Source organism: Sciurus vulgaris (assembly GCF_902686455.1).
Source record: "Sciurus vulgaris genome assembly, chromosome: 1".
Classification (NCBI taxonomy): domain Eukaryota; kingdom Metazoa; phylum Chordata; class Mammalia; order Rodentia; family Sciuridae; genus Sciurus; species Sciurus vulgaris.
This window is the reverse complement of record NC_136461.1, coordinates 137312444-137327393: the sequence shown is the minus strand read 5'-3', so window position 1 is coordinate 137327393 and position 14950 is coordinate 137312444.

The window sequence follows — 14950 nt, the reverse complement described above, 5'->3', positions numbered from 1 at the left end:
TTCTCTAAATATTTACCATTCTGAATGATTGCCTTTCTAAACTTCCATACATTGTTGAAACATTAGGGTGCACAAGAAGCACCTGAGCAACCTATTGAAGTGCAGATTCCCACACTTCATCTCCAGAAATCCTAATTCATTATAATCTCACTAGAGGCCCAGAACTCAGAGTTTTATATATTCAGAGACTATGATGCAAATGGTCCACCAGCAAAACCCTACTATACTACAAAAGTTCAATTTGTTGTCTGTTATGCAAATTCTTTTTCTTGTCTCTTATGCAAATTCTTTTTCTTATCATCATCATTAATATCCTGCCATGCCAGTAGAAATCCCAGAGAATGCTGAATGACCCAGGACCCGAGTAGATGGTGTTGCAAGCATATGATGTTCTTTAAAACCAATCTGATTTTATTCATATATAGAAAAGAAAATTTTAATTGGAATATTTCTGGCTACAGGTTGTTGGTCTTCACCCATATGATTAACTAATGTATATTCCTTTATATATTATGCAAATCTGAGTACATTTAGGTGTATTTCCTTGCTTAAAATATCTTCATTTATATTTGTGAACATTTGTCATGTATATCCAGGGAAAATTTGTGTATTGATAATAAATATGAACAGAAAATATATGTGACTCATGATTTCTGTACTCCTTTTCCTAGAAGTGCAGATTGTGAGACACCTGAGTTTTGAGTTAGTCCTACCTTTGCCTAGTTCACAGTTCATGAAGGACTGTGTAATCAAACTCTAATTTCTCTTATGGGCCTTTTTTCCTCTTCAGGTCTTCCTTCAAATTGCTGCAAAAATTTTGATTCCCAAACACACACATAACACAGTTGCTTAAGGATGTGTGATATCTGTATTTTGCCCATCAATCTCCACAACTCAATGATGGGACTAGTAGCACACCCCTCCTCATCCATCCACCACTACGCACCCTGCTCTTCAGCCAGAGGGTAACTTTCCTCACCTCATTTGTGCCACCAGATTTGACAAAAGATTGCTCCTTTTAAAAAATCTTGGAATTCTTTTAAATAACTACTCTATTGAGATATAGTTTATTTACCATATAGTTTACCTGTTCAAAATCTATAGTGAGATATTTTTAGTAAATTCACAGGGACATGTAAATATTATCAGAATTTAATTATAGAATATTTTCATCCATTAGAAATAAATTTGTACATAATAGTAGACAGTCTTCAACCCTAAGCAATTGGTAGTCTACTTTTATTTCTATTCTGGAAAATTCATGTAAGTAGAATGAATTTTTATAATATGTGGTCTTTGGTGACTGCTTTCTTCCACTTAACATAATGTTTTCAAGGTTCATCCCTGTGCTATCAAGTACTTCATTCCTTTTAAAGACTGAATAGTATTTCACTATGTAGTAATACTGTGATTTTATTTGTCCACTTATTGGGTAAAGAATCTTTGAATTGTTTCTAATTTCTGGCTATTTTGCATAATGCTTCATTAATATTCATGCATCTCTTGTAAATACAAATAATCAATTTAATGCTAGTCACCTTTAAACACTCACTCCAAATAACAGTACTCTGTGAAATCTTCTTGAGATTTCACAAAGTCCCTTCCCTTCCCTGACCTTCCCTTTATATTCACAGTGCTTTGCTTTGTTTTCTGAAGCCTCTGGCCTCTCTCAGCTGTGTTCCTCCCAAGGGTTGGGCAGCATTTAACCACTATTCATAGGCATCCTGGTGACTGACAAAGTCCCTGGTCAACAGTAAGATATGTGCTATCTGTGGGAAGAAAGAAAGAAATGAAATAAGGAAAGGAGGAAGGAAATGAGGAGTGAAAGATGTAAAACAATAACCTTTGCTAAAGACTGAATTCTAGTGCTCTACTTCTTGGAATTTCTTTTCCTTTTTTTTTGTATAACTTACCTATTTTTTTCCATTAAGGTACTTTTTTTTTTGGTTCTAATTAGTTGTACATGACCGTGGAATGCATTTATACATTTTGATAGATCATACATAAGTGGAGTGTAATCACTCATTGTTCTGATTATACAAATTGTAGGATCACATCAGTCATGCAGTCATATATGTACACGAGGTAATAATGTCTGTTTCACTCTACTATCCTCCATACCCACCCCCATGCCTCTTCCCCTCCCTTCACTCCCCTCTACCTATATAAAGTAACTCTACTCTTCCCTATCCCCCTCTCCCACTTACTGTGAATTAGCATAAGCATATCAGACAAAACATTTGGTCTTTGGTTATTTGGGTTTGGCTTACTTCACTTAGCATATTCTCTAACTCTGTCCATTTACCAGCAAATACCAGAATTTCATATTTCATTCTTCTTTAAAGTTGAGTAATATTTCATCATATATATATATATATATATATATATGTCACATTTCCTTTATCCATTCATCTGTTGAAGGGCATCTAGGTTGGTTCTATAGTTTATCTATTGTAAATTGAGCTGCTACAAACATTGATGTGACTGTGTCACTGTAGTATGTTGATTTTAAGTTCTATGGGTATAAACTGAAGAGTGGGATAACTGGGTCAAATGGTTGTTCCATTTCAAGTTTTCTGAGGAATCTCCATACTGCTTTCCATAATGGTTATATCATTTTGCATTCCCACCAATAATGTATGAGTGTACCTTTTCCCCCACATCATCCCCAACTTTTATTGTTGCCTGTATTCTTGATATTTGCCATTCTGATTAATTTATCTATTTACAATTTTTTATTTGTTCTTTTTAGTTATACCTGACAGAAGAATGTATTTTGACATATACATACATGGAGTATAACTTCCCACTTTGTGGTTGTACATGATGTGGAGTTACACTGGTCATGTATTCATATATTAACATAGGAAAGTTACATCCAATTAATTCTATTGTCTTTTCCATTCCCATTCCCCCTCCCTTCCCCAGAATCCCATCTGACCAATCCTGTGAACCTTTAGTCCTCCCTCCCCCACCTGTACTTTGAGTCAGCATTTGCATGTCAGGGAGAATATTCGACATTTGGTTTTTTGGGATTGGCTTATTTCACTTAGCTTGAGAGTCTCTAGCTCCATCCATTTATGCAAATGCCATAATTTATTCTTATTTATGGCTGGACAATGTTCCATTGTACATATGTACCACATTTTCTTTATCCATTCATCTGTTGAAGGGCACCTAGATTGGTTCCATAGCTCAGCTATTGTGAATTGGACTGCTATAAATATTGGTGGGGCTGTGTTGCTGTAATTTGCTGATTTTAAGTCCTCTGGGTATAGGTGTTTTTCATCATTAATTTTAGTAATTTGAGTTTTCTCTTTCTCTTCATTATCTTTTCTAATGGTCTATCAATTTTATTTCTTTCTTCAAAGACCCAGATTTCTGTTTGTCACTATTTTGGATTGTTTCTTTTGTTTCAATTTTATTGATTTCAGCTCTGATTTTAATTATTTCTGTCTTGTACTGTTTTTGGTATTGATTTATTCTTCTTCAATGGCTTTGAGATGTAATGTGAGGTAATTTATGTTTTGACTTTAGATTCTTTTAAGGAATGAGATCAATGTATTGGACTTTTCTCTTAGCACTGTCTTCATAATGTCCCAGAGATTTTGATATGTTGTATCACTATTCTTATTTACCTCTAAGTACTTTCTAAAAATTTTATCTCTGACTTCTTCTGCTATCTCTTGACCAGTGTATTATTTAGTCTTCAGGAGAGTAGCTTCTATTTTTAATGTTACCATTGATTTCTACTTTCATTACATTATGATCTGATAGAATTCAAAGTATTATCTCTTTTTTTTTTTTTGGTATTTGCTAAGAGTTGCTTTGGGGTCTAAAATATGCTGCTGAGAAGAAAGTATGTTCAGTATTGATGGATGAAATATTCTATATATGTCTGTTAAGTCTAAATTATCAATTGTACTTTTTAGTTCTATAGCTTCCTTATTTAGTTTTTGTTCGGAGGTGTGTTAAAGTCATCCATCCTAAGTACTTTTGTGTTGTGGTCTATGTGATTCTTGAAATTGACAAGGGTTTGTTTGATGTATGTAGATGCTCTGTTTTTTGAGGCATAAATATTATGATTGTTATGTCTTCTTGATGCATAATTCCCTTAGGCAGTATGAAAAGTCCTTTGTCCATTCTGATTATCTGTGGCTTCAAGTCCACTTTATCTCATATGAGGATAGAAACCCCTGCTTGTTTTGAAATCTGGAGATGTCTTTGCCTATGTGGTCTCTTGGAGTCAGCATATTGTTGGGTCTTGTTTTTCAATCCAATTTGCCAGTCTGTCTTTTGATTGATGAGTTTAGGCCATTTACATTCAATGTTATTATTGAGATATGATTTTTATTCCCTGTCATTTTAATTTATTTCTGCTTTTTAATTTGAATTAGTTTTTCTTCTGATTGACTGTGGGACGCCATCCATGGTTAGCAGAATCGGGCTTGACTGAGCCATGGGATCCAGAGGTCTGACTCCCAGGAACTGGCAGTCATGAGAAACTGTTTCCAACAGCCTGGGGTATGTGACTCTGTGCAGAGTGGCTCACCACTTGGGGAAATGCTAATTCTAGAGCAAATGGCTTCCCTAACTTCACCCCATCCTGTTCCTCACAGAAGCTCCTCCTGGCCCCCTTTTACCTGTACAATTATAAACAAAGGGAAGGTGGGCTTCTTCATCTTGTGAGAGGCCAGCTCTTGAAATGGCTTAATTCATCACATCCCCTTCCATTGAAAAAGATTATTGGCTCCTGTGTTTATTTAATTAAATAAGTTTCTTCGTGATTAATCAACAGTTGCCACCTTCCTTTGACAGAAACCCTTTTCCTTACCCACAATGGACTATTCTTCTAGTATATTATTTTCTCCCTTTGCTTGTTTTCACTTTTATTTTTCATTTCTTCATGAAATATCTTATTGAGTATATTTCATAGGGTAGGTTTTCTAGTTGTGAGTTCTTTTACCTTTCGTTTATCATGGAAGGTTTTTATTTCATTGTCAACTCTGATGCTTAATTTTGCATGGTATAGTATTCTTGGCTGTCATCCATTTTTTTTAAGAGCTTTGTATATATTATCCCAAGACAGCCTAGTTTTGAGGGTCTGAATTGAGAAATCAGCTGAGATCTGAATTGTTTTCCCTTTAAATGTTACATGTTATTTAAAATTTTACCCTTATTCTGTATGTTAGTCATTTTCATAATAATATGCCTTTGTGTGGTTCTTTTGTAATTTTGTATGTTTGGGGTCCTGTAAGCTTCCAGTATTTGATTTTCCTTTTCATTCTTTAGGTTTGGGAAATTTTCTGATATTATTTCATTGAAAACTTTGCTCATTCCTTTCCTTTGTATCTCTAAGCCTTCATCCATACCAATAAATCTTAAATTTGGTCTCTTCAGATTATTCAATATTTCCTGGAAGTTCTGTTCATAATCTATTATAATCTTTTCTCCATGGTTACCTTTGTTTTCAAGATTATATATTTGTCTTTTTTTGCCTGTAACTCTGTCTTCCATATGATCTAGTATGTTGGTAATGCTTTCCATTGAATTTTTAATTTGGTTTATTGTTCCCTCATTTCTGTTGCAGGGTGCAACTTAAGAACAGACCGATCACCACTGAAAAGTCCAAATTTGAGAATCTTTATTAGCCAACCAGCTGTCTCACACAATGTCCAAAATGGTGTTGGGTGGACAACTCTGAATGTAGGGTTGCAGGGATTTTTATACCATAAGTAAAGCTTACATTAATCTTAAGTGACTGTTGCTATGATTCAAAACTACAAGCTACCATGAGATCTAAAATCATAAGCAGAAGGAAAAATGGTTCAAAACAACCTTAGTAGGGTATAAGTTAAAGAATGGTTACTAACATCTAGACAATCATTCTCTGTCAGGGTACATTGTCCAAGAAAAATAGGAACCAAAATAAAACAATTTTATGTTATTTAAGAATTGCCATTTTGTGTTGCTAAACATGTTGTGCTAAGCAAGTGTTGATGTGTACAGAGGTGGGGTGTTCCCATGGGAGAAGCATTTCCTACATGACATGGAGTCTCAGGGTAAAATGGAATCTGTTTGGTCATTGCCCATAGCCTGGCCCCTCTATCCTGGCTACAGAATTTCTGCTTGATATTTTCAGAGTCTCTAACTCTTTATTGAAGTGATTTTTCACTTCCTGTATTTCCCTTCTGATTTTACTCTGTAAATAATCCTTTATCTCGCCCATCATTTTAACTATATACATTCTAAACTCTTTCTCTGACATTTCTGCCACTATAGTGTTGATAAATTCTGTTATTGGAGTATCTGAGTTTTTCTGGGACAGTTTGTTTCTTCCTTTTTTATATTGCTTGTTTGTCTCCCCATCTAACAGTATGAATCTAAGACAGTAGAGTTTCTACCCTCTACACTTATAGTGTCTCTGAAAGTTTTAAGTGCCTCACCATTTAGAGGGCGACAAATATGAAAAATAACCAATTCATACAATATACAACATAAAGCCAAATGTTTCCTTGTATGACATCTACAATATTAATTGTAATAATAAACAGAAACGATCTGATCAGTTATTGCCTACAATAAAGACAGTATGCTTACAAATGGGTTTACAATTTTGAATGGTGAACCAAGAGAGAACAGAAATGAGGTAGGATGTGATGATAGGAGAGAAAATAGAAATAAAATATTAAAGAAAGAATGAAAGAGAGAAGAATGGAGATTAACTGCTAGTGGGAGAAAAGAGAGAAAGATAATCGAGGAAAATAGGTGAGAGAAAAATTACATATGTAAAGTAAAACTTAAAGAAAAATAAAACAATGTAAAACAAAACAAATATACTAATCAAACTTCCTAGTCCTCAAAAAACCGATCCATAAAAAAAAAATCTGGCTTCAAAAACACTAGAAATGAGAAAAGAAAAAACCCAAACATGAGTATGTAATGTGTATGAACCATTAAGACCATTAAGGTCACAATTAAACAGAAAAGAAAAAAAAAATGATTAAAAAAAAAAAAAAACCCAAAACAAAGAGACAAAACTCCCAATCAATAGTTTTGAGAATTATTTCCCTCGGAGTTCACTAGATTCTCAGCTTCTCAGCAGTGTTATATGGGGTCATCTGGAGCAATCTGCTTTGAATGTCCAGTTTTAAATTCTAGTAAATTCCATCCCTCCCCTCCTTTTTTTTGTTCACCCACTTTGATGGAAGTTGCCTGTCTGCTTTCTTGGTTTCATGCCATGGAGCAGACAGGAAAGTGACCCTCTCTATTCAGCTATCTTGAAAGTCTTCTATTTCTTGTGATTCTTGATATCAGTAGCCAAAGGAATTATTGGAGAAAGAAGAGGTACTCTTTTGGATAGAAATCAGCTCATTACATTGTTAGTATAAGACTGAGAAATGGGAATAATTTTATCACGTTTCCAATTTTTATCAGCACGAAAATAAAATGTGAAACCAATGACAGTAGTGAGTCACACATTTAAATATACACATCTGTAAACAGACGACTTTATATTGAAGAGACTGCTCATAATAGCTCCATTTAATATGTGTTTAAAATATGTCTTTTTGCTTAAGAATTTGCTTGGGTAGTTTTTTAAATCTTGCAACATATTCTATAGCTGGAAAACTTTTTATGATATATGAACATGTATGGTATACAGAGTATACGTAGAATTTGTCATGGAGAATATATATGTGTGTACACATATAAATGTGTGTGTGTATGCAATTTGACAAGAACACGTGGGAGGGAAAGATCTTTTTTAACCCCGAGGAGAAAAAATATGCATTACAAATGTAGGTATATATATTTTTAAAGTCAATATGACAGTCATTCACTTCTGTAGTCCTGGAATAGAGAGAAGAGTAAATATAAGATGCTGGAATCTGTGCTGTGGGTTGAAAGGGCACAAGAACCCTTGATTAGCAGGGTTTGAGGACTGTAAGGAAGCCCATATTGTTCTTGGCTTCACTCTTACCCAGATATCTATTAGCTATTAAGGTTGCCACGGGAAGCATCTGTTGGAGGTGGAATAGAGAAAATTGCCAATATTCAGGGAAGATCTGAGATTTTCACTTTTTGAATCCTCTCGAGTGACAATAGGTATAATTGGGATAAATTTTGCTTACTGCACTTTTCCTGGGACCCACCCTAACTGCATCTTTAGTTTTCTGCTATTGCTTTTGCTCAAGTGTGTGATCTACAGAGACTGGGTGAAAAATGCAAAGGGGCACTTTTGGCAATAATCAGTATAATGGATTGAAAGCTAGTAGATGTTTCCAATAACAAGAACAAGACCTCCCACTCATCAGAACCTACTGGGCCCAGGCATTCTGCTGTTTCACATCTTCAATATCACATCATAATTTATTGGATTATTCCAAAGAAGTAGTTATTTATATTCCTATATTTTAAGTGAAGAAAAGGAGACTCTGAAAGACTAAGTTCACTGTATTTCATTCATTTTTTCATTCTATTGGGTCTTGCAATGATTACTGAAGTACCTGTTAAATAAGAGGGACATATCTGAGCTTACAATTTGTTCACTTCTGAACTAGCAATTTGTACTTTCTTAGAAAGTTTTCTTTGTCCTTTATTTTGTCTATCAGTGGTATCAAAACTCTTTTTTCTCACTACATTAAAATCTCAATAACCATTACAAAGCTGCTTTAAAAAATTACATTAGTCACACTAGCTACCCCATCTCTCTCCTTCCATTTGAAGGCAAATCTTCCCAAATCATGAACTTCCATTTCAAGCTCCTCATATCTTCACCCCTTCACACAGAGCACCTCATTCTTTTCCCACCATGGAAACTGCTGTAACCAAATTACCACTAACTTCACAATCACCAAATAATGCAGTCTCCCCTAAGTCTATCTTATGTAATTAACAATATCCAACCTTGTGAATTATTCTCTCCTCTTTGAGTTGTTCCCTTTCCTGACTTCCATGTTTTCTCCTGTCTACCGGTGTCTTTCTCAGTTTCCTTTGATGGCTTATTTTCTTGATCCAACTGTGAAATAACAGTATTTCCTAGAGTACAGTCTTTGGCTTTTTGCTTTTCTCATTCTATGTGTTCACCATCAATAACCTTACTTAAACCTGACGATGCCAAATTTAAATCTTTCATCCAGAATTCTTACTTTCAAAATTATATGAATAACTACTGGCTGCCATTTACATTTAGTTATTTTGTACACATCTGTCTGAGTAGAGGGTAGACCCAGGAAACAGATGCAGGATCCTGGCAGGTGGAAGAAGAAGCAAGATGCACTTCAGACAGTAGACATTCTTTATTCAGAGGCAGCAGCAGCTGCCAGCCTCCAGTGTCACACACATGTTGCTCCAGCTAGTTCCATTTAGCCTTCAGACCCATTTCCAAGGATTTTTTTTTTTTTTTTTTTTTTTTAATGTGCTGGACAGACAAGAAGGTACACTGCCAACAGATTACACAAGTGGGCACATGCTCACAAGCAAAAGTCTGTGATTTTGAATATATATGCTGAATCAAGGTGTTCACGACCTTGGCTACATACTGAAAACAGCACACCAGAGGCCTCAGTGAGTGAGCCTAACTATAGCCATCTTGGGCCTGCCCTACGACATCTCAAAATCAATACATCAAAACTGGACTCTATACCTTTTTCTCTAAATTTGATCATGCTCTTATTTTATCAGTGAAACCAGAAAACTCAGTCTTCTTGTTTCTCCAAATCCCCTTTCCATCCTCTCTTGATCACTAGATCTTCTTGAGCCTACTTCCTACATTTTTTTAGAACTTGAACTCTCCTCTCCATCCCGATATGGCATTGCTTTAGTTTAGTCTTTTATCCTTTCTCATCCAATCACTGCAGTGACTGCCTGAATGTTCTCCATTTTCAGACTTTTCTCTGCAGTTCATCTTTCCCAGGACTTTCCTATGAATATTAAATGCAAATCAAATCATGGCATTCTCATGATTAAATTCAGTAGGTTTCTCTAACCTTCAAGAAAGTCTATGTTGCTGAGCTGGTCAAAAGGCCCTTTGTTTCTAGCTGTATCTATTGTTCTCTCTCATAAACACACCTCACCCATACAACTGGAAATGCAGACTGCTTGCTATTAAAGGTACTAGGGACATGATCTCTCCATGTGCAGTTTAGTTCTCTCCTTTCTCTAGACTGTTATTTCCCCCATTTCTATAGATTCATTTGAATTTATGACAGATGGACCTGATCTTTCCTCTAATTTGAAATAGATTGTTTCTTCCCATTTTTTGGTCACATGATCCTTGTCTTATTCCTTATTAACATTTTAGCATAACATTTCAACACTTTATTCCAAGTACTGGTGAACTTGGTGCTCTCAGACATAGATTATTGGTTTGTTGATAAGCTGTTATCTTTGACACACAGTAGGAATTCAATATACTGCTATGAAATGACTGTATGGATGCAAATATGTTCTTTAGATGCCTTGGTGGAATTATCTTAATTTTCTTTCAAATGTTATAGTAGAAGGCTATTTTCTTCCCAAATGATATCTTGGGGAATTTAAAGAATTTCATCTATATATATTTATTTCATAGAAGGCAATGATTTCTCTTTAATTTTTTTCATTAATCGTATTGCCTATATCACTCTATATCTGATCAGAAAAGACCCTTGGTGACAAAGATGTTAAGTAATGATCTTGAGAAAATCTGCCATAGGGGAATTCTCATGGTTTGGTAAATTAAGATTTCCCTAAAGTAAGTTCACTTTATGAGATGTCCTTAGCTTGCTTGGGGTCTGAAATTTCTGAGGTTTTATGATGGTCATTTATTTCTAGATAGCTAGTGTAAAGCAGAAATTATTTTTATAAAATAGCTTATCTTTATGCATGAATATTTCTAGGGAAATAAGTTAGATTTAGGGAATTCTAGATAAAATTAAACATTCTGTAGTTAAGAAATATGTGCATACCATGTATCATATTGGTATATTCAGTGAGAACACAGGTAAGGCTAGGAAGTTGTCTTTGGATTGGAGGTTTTCCTTTCTTAGCATAGTGAAAGATGATGGGCAGTTCTCTGTATTAACCACCTAATTTCTGTATTCCCGTTTATTGAATGCCACCTGATTATGTAGTGTTTTCTTCCCTTTCTTCATCAAAGTTTGAACTTATTTCTTACCTTTTCTCCTTGACAGAATTTGGAGCAATATTTTGTGAAGATTTTGTAAATGTTTATTTCCCCAACTCAAACCAGTGGACGTCTTTATTTGGCTATCACTGGTTCATTTCCATCTTTCTTAAAAATCAATATCAATTTTATTTTTCTAATTGTTTGCTTTGAAAAAAAATTTTCCTTTGCTTGTACTTTTCCAACAGATTTATCATCCTTGAATTTATTTACAAATCCTGTAAAAGAGATCTAAGGTCCCACTTTTATTTATTTATCTAACAAGTACTGAAACTCTAACATGAATCTCCCACTTGGAATGCATCAACAAAGAAAAGAGACAAAAATTGCTGCCCTGTAGGCTTACATTCTAGTAATGGAGAAAGAGAATACATAGCAAACAAAATAGGTGTGATAATTTAGTATCTTAAATATAAGATGTGCTATAAAAATGCATAGGAAGGACTAAGGGAATCAGAAATGTGAGGTAGAGAGGATTAGGCTTGCAATTTGAAATAGAAGATTTTGATTATCATTAGGATTAAACATAGACAAAGACTGAAGTAAGTGAGGGAAATAATTCCAGATATCTGGAAATTTGCATTTCTAACAGAGAACAGAGCAAGTCGAACAGACCTGGCCTGTTGCTGTGGGAAGCAGGTGTGGTCAAATGCAAGAAACCCACTGGAGCAGAGGATGAGTAGGGGAGGGGTGTGTCAGAGTGGTTAGAACAAAAAAATATAATGAGGCAACTCATTAACACCATGATCTTTGGGTTTTATCCCTAGTGAGATGACAGGTCATTGTAAAACAGATCTGTGGTGTAATCTGAAATACAGCTTAAAAACACCACTCTAGATGCCATTTGGGAGTAGTTTGAGGAAGGCAGATAGAGCCACTGAAGAGACCCAGGTGAGAAGTGATGGCATCTTAGACAGAAGTGGAGTGAGAGAGAATTAGTAAGGCTGTAGGTGATTTATTAAAAGTGAATTTAATAGGATTTTCTGTGGATCATATGGGGAGTTTCAGAGAAAGAGAGGCATCAAGGATGATTCTAAGATTTTTGTTCTGAGTAGTGGAAAGGATGAAGCTGACACTAAGTTAAGGAAAATTCAGTGGAACAGTTTAGGAGAGGAAATCAGAAGTTCAGTTTTGCAAATGCTGAATTTAAGATATCATACATCCGAGGAAAGATATCAAACCGAAATTATATTGATAAATCTGGACTTCAGAAGACAAGTGTGAGTGGAAGATTTAAATTTGAGAGTTATGATCCACATTTAGAGGGTATTTAAAGTCATGCTACAGAATGCGGTCATCAAGAGAATGTGGATGTACAGACCAATGATGATCCAAGACTAAATTTTAACATCTAATGCTCTGGAAAAAGAGAAACAAACTAAGAAGGGAAACCCCTTGAAAGGGGAGGAAAATTGGCGTTTTACCCCAAAAGACAATAGATGAAAGAATGAAGGAGAGTGGAGCAGATAGATTTTGTCCAGTACTGCCCGTGGGTCAAGAAAGACGAAGATAAAGGTCATTGGAGGGCAAAGAGGGAGGTCATTAATGATTTTGACAAGAGAATAGTTTTTGTAGAGTGGCAAGGAAAAAGCGTGTTTGAGAGCATGTTTAATGAGAAGCGAGAAAGTGGAGTCAACACCTACTTGTACTTTCACAGAAATTGTACTGTAAAGAGTGATAAGAAAAGTAGGACATTAGCGACTGGGGAAATTGGGTCAACTTCATGTATTTTTTCAATAGAATAAATAGCTTTTACATGGTTGCTGTTGATGAAAATGACTCATCAAAGATGAAAATAATGATGTGGGAGAGATAGAAAAAGATATCTTAAAGTGATGTCTTCAATGAGGCAAGAAGGGGTGAAATCCAATACCCATACTGAGAGGGTTGGAGTTCACAATAGTATTCAGTGGGAAGACAGATCATATGGTAAAGTCACTGGTAAGCAGATTGGGGTGGTGGTGGAAAGTTTGAATATTCTTTCTTTTGTGCTCCACATTTTTAAACCCTTTTTATTTTTTAAGAATAATCCACAGAAAAGTACACCAAATATCGATGTATAACTCCATGAGTTGTCACCATAAGAAGACTGCAGCCATCATGGTCACACAATTGAATATGATAGGAAGCCTAGAAACCTCTCACTGTTTCCTTCATAATCCTTAGGCTTTTTCCCCTGCTCCAAAGTAAACATATTCTCAACCAAGGCACTGGAGGTTAATTTTCAACTTCAAAAAAATATAATTCAATATCAGATGATTTGCATTTCAGTTGACTTTGTGAAATTAATTCACTCATTGCATACAACGGTAGTATATTTTTATTTCTGTAGAGCATTTGATTGTAAGATTATACAATCTGATTTTCCATTCTACGGTTGATGGGCATTTTAATTATTTCCAGTTTTGAGCTTTTAGCTTGTTGTGAACTTTGTTGTGCAAGTACATGGGAACATTTTTGTTGACTATATATCTTAAGTTAGAATTATGAGGTCACTGGGTATGTTCATATTCAGCTTTGGGAAATAATGTCAATCATTACATTTCTCTGTATTGTTTGAATTTCCATTTGTGGTATGAATACTCCCATTATCCCAAATTCTCCCTAATGTATGTAATTATTTGTTACTTCTCAAACTTTCCAGTTAGTGAGGATTTAATTTTATACTTTTCTAGTAACTAATAAAGTCGGGTACACATTTTCATACGTATATTGACTGAATGTTTTTCTGTGAAGTATCTGCTCAAGTCTGATACCCATCATTTCCATTAAACTATCTATGTAAATATGTTCTTTAGTATTTTGTATGTGAGTCTTTGGCTCTTCATATATGTTGCAAACATCCTCTCACATCTGTCATTTTCTTCTATTCTATTAATGATATTTTGAAGAACTGAGTTTTTCAATTTTAATATAGTCCTATTTATCAATTTTTGTATTTTAAATACTACCTATATGTTATAAGAAAACTTTTTCTAACACTTTTTAAAAATATTTTTTTTTCTAAAAATCTGTATTTATTGTTATTCACATTTAGTTCTATAATTGACCTGCAATTGAGGATGGCATGAGAGGCAGTCAAAATTAGTTTTTCTCCTCAGGAAACCCAATTTTCTTAGCATTATTTACTAAAAAGATTATTCCTTCCTCACATCACTGGTACATATACATGATATCAGGTTTTATGACCTATATTCCATTTTATTAGTCTATGCATTTCATTTTTCATCCAAACCACAGTGTCTTCATCAGTATGACATCATAGTCAGTTTTAAACTATAGAGAGCAAATCTTCCTACCATTACCTCTTTTTTTTAAATTTATTTTTATTGTAAACAAATGGGATACATGTTGTTTCTGTTTGTACATGGAGTAACAGCATACCATTTGCATATTCATAAATTTACATAGAGTAATGATGTTTGATTCATTCCATTATTTTTTCCTCCCCCCCACCCCTCCCACCTCTCTTTTCCCTCTATACAGTCCCTCCTTCCTCCATTCTTGTCCCACTCCCACCCCCCATTAAGTGTCATCATCCGCTTATCAGTGAGATCATTCCTCTTTTGGATTTTTGAGATTGGCTTATCTCACTTAACATGATATTCTCCAGTTTCATCAACTACCATTACCTCTTGTTCTTTGTTGGGTATCTTGTCTATATAGAGCGCTTGGTTTTTAGTTACAAACTTTAAAAACAGTTTTTAATTTTCAAAAAAATCTATGGGATTCAGATGTGGATTAAATTGCATTTATGGGGCAATTTTGGGAAAATTGGCA